We start from the raw sequence: 7366 nt of genomic DNA, 5'->3' as shown, positions 1-7366 counted from the left end.
GAAGAGTCACTAAGCTTATCAGGATAGAACAAATTTGGTACTTCAGAAGATTAAAACGTCTAGATTTAAACCAGGGAAGCTGTCCTATCTTATCTCACATTGGATCTACTAAACCTGTATGTCTGTATCTCAAAATGCAAATATATATGTAGTAGAAATTGAGTTTGAATCTCACAGTGAAGAGATCAGTAGTTATGTGTTCAGAATGTAGTTTCAGCAGATTTTATTGTAAAGGAAATATGTCTTTTCTGTTGAGGGAAAAATTCTGAGAGACAAAAGAAAAAATACTGTTAAAAACAACCATGGGAAAGGTTTAATAGCTTCATTATTTTTCTAGGGGGATGTTCATGTATAGCATTTTAGAAGCAAGAATGCGTGCATCTTCTATGGTAGAAGAATAGTGTGGAATCCAGTAGTTAGTGGAATAAATTACTTTGGAGCCATTTCTGAAATCTGTTTTAATATTTAATAGAGTTTTAAAGCCCCCCAGATCAAATCCTCCCCAAGTGGAGAAAATTATAACTTGGCAGATATATCTCATATGTGTTTCTGAAGTCATATCTGTGGTGGTTGCACCTCTAGATAAATTTGTGTCAGAATTAAATGAACCGTTGGAACAAGCTGCCAAGGAAGTGGTAGAATCACCAGTCTGGGAAAAGTTTAAAAAATGTGTAGATCAAGTTCATAGGGACATGATTTAATAATTGATCTGGTAGTGTTAGGTTAATGGATTTAAAGACCTCAGAGGTCCTTTCCAGCCTTAATGATACTATACTATATTTCCATCCTTTCTTATTTTTTCTTTTTCTTATTTCTTGGTTATATTGAAAAGATCATAATGCTACATCACTTTGAAGATCTGTGTATCAATTCATACTTCTTAAGAGATCTTATTCAAACCTCAGAGATGTTCCAAAGCTTACCAAAACGATAAGATCCCATGCAATTCATTTACCTTCTGGATAAATAATTATAATTCAAACTGTTTAAGCAAAGTGTACCCCAAACATCCACTTGTGCATTACTCCAAAGCACATGGGGTAATCACAGAGAGAAAGCAATGACTGTGAGTATATATGCTACATAGGTTCAAAAATGCTGAACCTGGATTCTTTCTCAGAAGCACCTTGTCTCCAGGAGGAATTATTAATCTGGAAATGGTGAAGTCTTAGTACCCTTTCAAATGACAGAATCTGTAAAAGAACAATATTCATGAACACAGTCTGCAAAATAATAAAACTCATGTTCAATTTGTTGAAATAAGTTGCTGCAGAAATGATGTCTGTAGAAAGCTCAGGATTTAGACAAGGTTACTATTTCACTTGATTATCACCATCTCATTGCCTTAGATATGCAGAAATACTTGGGTTGCAAAAGTTAATCATTAAATATTTACTCTATTTCTTAACTATTTTTTCCCGAATATATATTTGTCAGATAAAATGTACTAAGCTGTAATAAATGCAACGGTGAAAATCGGATTAATAAAGAAACAATTTATTAGAAAAACTATCCAAATCACCGACAAAGAGAGAAAACCATAAATAGGACGGGCAGCGCAGTGCTGGGTGGACAAGGGGTCCGTACTCTAAGGTACAGATTTCCCAAATCCACATGGAGCGGGTCGCAGCCTGGGGTTTTATAGGGTTTTTCGTGTCCTGAAGCAAAACAGGTGTGGGGAATAGTCCAGCAAATAGTCCAAATACATCTTTGGATGAGTTTCCCTGGATTTGTCGAACTTTGCAAATTGTATTCCGGGAAGGTTCCTTTCACATGTGGATTGGGCCCAGCCAGTCCATGATTATTCCGATGTGTAGTCTCCGGCAGAGAATTCCTCTTCGTTTAGGGAGGAATTTCTCTGTCTGGGTATGATGCCGATTCTTATCTGGGTTGGCTAGTGTCTTTGTTCATCCTGATGGCTCCTGTCCCGCTCTTTGTCTTGGGCTGGGAAGTGGCAGCCGGCTAGCTTGGAAGAAATTTTTCTACAGACTATACCTTTTCACATTTTTTTATTAACACCAATCTAACATATATTTCTATATTTTTTCATCACGAATTTTTACTCCAATGTTACATTTATCACATAAGCCATCGAGTCAGTTAGCAGCTCTGGAGTAGGAATTGCAGGGAGAACGGGTGACCAGGAAAAGCAGCAGTTTGAATGGAGGGCTAACAAGTCAAGGCTAACCCCAGGAGCACAATACCAGTGTCAGCTCAAACACACCACGGGTCTCAGATTAATCACAGTGCCACGGGACTGGCAGCTCTCTGAGCCAAACCACCTGCTGGTAATTGCACAGCAAAGGCTTATCAGAGCTGTTACTAAGAAGGCTCCATGGCAACATCCCTGAAAGAAGACCTTCACCTAAAACCTGGTGTGCCTGCATGAAGCACTTCCAGGAGCACTGGGACTGATTTTTTCCTGGGGTTTGGCTCAACAGCAGGGATGCCCGTGAATTCTGAAGAGATCTCATTAGTTTGTTGCCATGGACATTCAAAATTAGAGAAAATCTAATTATAGGAAGAGCTTATGTGCTTCCCTCCCCACCCCCGCCCCCGCCGTGAGACCCATAGAAAGCCAGGAATGTAACTCTTTGCAGCAGCCTTAGGATCATTCCATTTTTTTTTTTTAAGAGGCAACAAAGGTATAAGAGCAGGGATTTCAAATGGTTCATTCTTCTATTGTCTGCGTTACATATAAAATTTAGTGTTACTTCTCCTGTAGAATAGCTCTTGTCTCTTTTAGTCTCTTCTGTTCCTTGAAGCTGGTCCGATTTTTCAGTATTTCTCATAATGGAGGGAAAGTTAATTGCCAGAGGTATCCTTCATTGTAATGAAAAATATAAAGAACACCTCATCATGATCCTTTGCACTCAGTGGACCTGTCTTTATAAGCCAGAGCCTCATTTTCTTAGAATGAGGATTCATCCCTGAAAATGCCTAAGGTGATCTCTGAAACTCTCTTCGGTAGTTTCTGAAACAATACTGTGTGGGTCACTGAGAGGCAGCATGGGAAGGATCCAACATTTTCAATTCTGAAATAAATATTTTACTAGTGTTACACTCACATGACTATTTCAGAACAGTAGGACATAATTTTCCTTGAATTAGTTTTTCTTTATGACTTTTAGCCTCTTTTGTAGCAATTTTAACATCATAATTAGTAAACTTATCTTGCTAGAGAACCTATATTTTTTTTCTGAATTTATTGCTGACTAGCTGAAAAAATAAATCTTATTTGAATAATTTTTGACACTTTCCTAACTATTCATTAATTTTAGAGGTGTATCAAAAATTCTACAAGTATAACGTGACTTTAAAGTATGCAACATCCCATAAACACTTGGGAAAATCAAGGTAAAAATAAATCAAAATCAACAGTCGAAAGTTCAGATTGAATCACCTAAGTAAGAGGCTCAGATTCACATCAAAAGTATACTGAGATTATTTTATCATTTACATGGAAATATATAAGTTTTATCACTAGAATTTACAGGTTAAATTGCCATTGGAAATTTAAATATGAATATTCTAGATGAAATGAAAAACATTACTGGTGGAACAGGCTCACTCGGTCATCATATGGGAGATCAAGGCAGTTATAACATCTGGTTTGGGGCAAGGAGGTGAGTCTGGGCTTTCCACATGTCTAGCAAGAGTTTTGGTTAATAACCTAGAGAAGCATCTCTAATCTCTCTTTCTCTGAATACTTGTTTATCTACAATGGGCTGGCTCCAAGAGAAAAGGTTAAAGGCTAAAAGTGCCATTTGCCAGCCTCAGCTGCTGGAGCTCCCTCTCTCTCAATCTCCCTGTAAAATGTGTATGCATCCATTTTCCATCTTTGCTGGTAAAAAATGTGCCATTGAAATAAATGGCTATTTTGTTCAGGAAGAAGTTATTTGCAGATCTTAGAACCATAGAAAACTTTGATTTCAATAAAGTTTTAAAGGCCATCTAGTCCAACCCCCTGTGATGAGCAGGGACATTCTGAACTAGAACAGAATGCTTAGAGCCTTGTCCAACCTGACCTTCAATGTTTTCAAGGATGGGGAATTTATCATGTCTCAGAGCAACATTTTTTTTTCTGACTTGATGAAAACATGCTATACAAGACAGATACAAGACAGATCAGCCAGCTGATCATAGAACAGTCTCAGGGAATTTGTCTGGGTTTTTTTTTTTTTGTAAAATTGCTTAGTGGTGCACCTTATAAAAAGTGTTTACATTCTGATAAACTTTAGGTGTAACATTGGTTTTAATTATGAAGCAGATTTTCTTAGAAACTGTAAATCTGCATAAGAATCTGGCAGCTGGGTTCAGTTCTTCTAAGGTGAGTATTTTCTAGGAGATTTTCTGTCTGTAGAATGAAAATAAAACCATGGGTTACATGTCAGGAACATGACCAGCTATCCACATGTCTTGTATTTTCTAAAGCGGATCAGCAAATTTATTTTTTTTTTTAATAGGAATGAAACATTTTTATTAAACATGTTCAATGCATTTTCCTTTGATAGTCTTCATGGACAAGCCTCAGATCATTTAACTTTCTTTAAGTGCCATCTGTGTAAGATGCCTGACTGGCCAACTCTCCCTACTGGTAGAAAGCAGCAGCTTCTGTCACTGTGCCACAGAACAAGTACCAACTCTCAGGCAGTAAAGACATACTTGTGTCTTCATTTAAGTCATACTATTAAAACAGTGAAAATAAAGCCATTGAGCAATAAAATATTTTCTTTTCTTGAGATTTCAAAGGATTTTTGCATTTACTAAAAAAATCCTTTGGTATGTAGAGCAATTACCAACCTAAAGCATTTAGTAATCTTCTTTCACCACAATTGAAAAGAACTTTGGAAAATTAGCTGGTATGAGATTCTAGTTTATTAAAATAAAAAGGGACTGCCTTGTTGCCATTTAATTTATGAATATGCTGACAATTTGTAATAAGAAGCAGTTATCAGTAAATGAGGTGAAAACAGAAAAAAGGTCAAAACAAACCAGCCCAAGAGCATACTTCAGTGTAATGATTAAGCCTTTGATGATTTTCTTTGTTCTCTTTCCAAACTTTCATTTCTCACCTGATATTTCTTCTTGAAGCCACTTGGTTGCACTGATGCCTAGTCAACACTTTCTCCCTCTGTAGGTTTTGTTCAGCTTGGGTTGATCTGGTCATTTGCTCTTATACTTTTATTGGTTTTCTTTTCCTCCCCCTCCTTCTTGTCTTTTAGAAATTAAATTTTTAGCCTGATATTTTTATTCCATGAGCAGTATGACTGAATTTAGTCATGCTACACACTGCAAGTAATGACAATAAAATTTGACTTAGTATATCATGCGTTCCATTAAGTACCTTTCTAAGTGGAGCCCGAGTTTTCCAGATTTATACTCAGCTTGGCTTTAAGCAATTGACAAATTGATCCCAGGCTAATTTTGTTCTTGCATTTCTTATTTAAACAAATGGCTCAAAAGGATCACTTCCATATGCTGCCAAATGTTGGCAAGAGTTTTCTGATTCATTTTCACGCTTTGTAATCTACAGTTTAGTTAACATCAAACAAGACAGTGTAAAATGGCCATTTGTCTTCTTTATGACATTTATACATGAGCTGGAATGTTGTTTTTTACTTTATCAAACATGCCAAAGCAAATTACTGCAAAAGGCTTAAAATATGTACCTTGCCATTGCTTGACATCGCTAAGTAGTTGCGAGCATGGCTGCTCACAGCTTGGATGAATTGACTCTTTGCTGAGTAAAACCTGGCTGGCTGGCTGGACCCAGGGAGTGGTGGTGAGTGGAGTTACATCCAGTTGGTGGCTGGTCACAAGTGGTCTTCCCCAGAGATTAGTTTTAGGAACATTCCTGTTTAATACATCGAGTCCACCCTCTGTCAGTTTGCAGCTGACACCAAAGTAGACAGGAGTGTTGATCTGCTGGAGGGCAGGAAGGCTCTGCAGAGGGATCTGGACAGGCTGGATCCATGAGCTGAGGCCAATTGCCTGAGGTTCAGGGAAGTGAAGTGATGGATTCTGCACTTGGGTCACAACAACCTCAGGCAGTGCTAAAGGCTTGGGGACAAGTGCCTGGGAAGCCGCCCAGCAGAAAATTACCTGGGGATGCTGGTTGACAGCCAGGTGAACACAAGCCAGCCACTGCCCAGGTGGCCAAGAAGGCCAGTGGCATCCTGACTTGGATCAGCAATGTTGTGGCCAGCAGGACCAGGGCAGTGATTGTCCCACTGTACTTGGCACTGGTGAGGCCACATCTGGAATCCTGTGTCCAGTTCTGGGCTCCTTACTACAAGAAAGACATTGAGATAGTGGAGAATGTCCAGAGAAGGGCAGTGGAGGTGGTGAAGTGACTGAGGGTGCTGGGGTTGTTAATCCTGGAGAAAAGAAGTATCACAGGAGACCTTATCACTCCCTACTACTGAAGCGCTGATTTAGAAGAATTAAAGACTTTAGTTAAAATAAATATCGCTGAGGTAAACTTCCCTTTTGTTGACAGAAGCCAGACTGAAGGAACTGATAAATCATGGAAGGAACTGATAAATCATGGATGCTTTTGCATCCTGAATAATCAATAGACTCCATGAATACAATACAATCATAAATCAAAGAGTCCTGGAAAACAGGATTCGGCTGTCAAAGGTTAAAAAGTCAAAGAGAGGAAGACCCATCTTACTTCATCATTTTAGGACCCTACCCCGCATGCTGCCCGGCGTCGTAATAAAAATACACTTTCTAACTTTAAACTGTTAGAGAGTCTTTGTCTGTCATAGTTGGATATTGGCATTAGATCAATATCCATAGTTTTTTAATAATTCACTACTACCCAAAATGAGGTTGTAGCCAGGTGGGAGTCAGTATTTTCTGTCAGGTAACAGATGCAGAACCCAAGGAAATGTCCTCAAGCTGCCCAAGGGGAGGTTTAGATTGGATATTAGGAAAAATTTCTAAAGGGTTATCAAATACTGGAACAGACTGCACAGAAAAGTGGAGGGGTCAATATCCTTGGAAGTATTTATAAGACTGTGTAGATGTAGCACCTGGGGACATGGTTTAATGGTAGGCTTGGCAAAACTAGGTTAACTGCTGGAATACATGATCTTATGGGTCTTCCTCATCCTTAATGAAGCCTTTTGTGATTCTGTGAAATATAACCAGGCAGAGTTGGGAGAAAGATGGCTGTGAGGGGCTGCCTCAGCCCCACTACCAGAACCCCCACTGGGGCGCATCCCCTCCCTCACTTTCAGGCCACATGTTTTCTCTCCAGGTGTGCTCTGGCTAAATGGGCTTTCTGGGCAGTTTGACAATTTTTGGACTTCATTCTGACCCTGACTCTGACTCTGACCCTTGAGTTAGAATTTGA

This window comes from Zosterops lateralis, assembly GCF_965231275.1.
Source record: "Zosterops lateralis genome assembly, chromosome: 1".
In the NCBI taxonomy this organism is placed as follows: domain Eukaryota; kingdom Metazoa; phylum Chordata; class Aves; order Passeriformes; family Zosteropidae; genus Zosterops; species Zosterops lateralis.
This window is presented reverse-complemented; position numbering follows the sequence as displayed.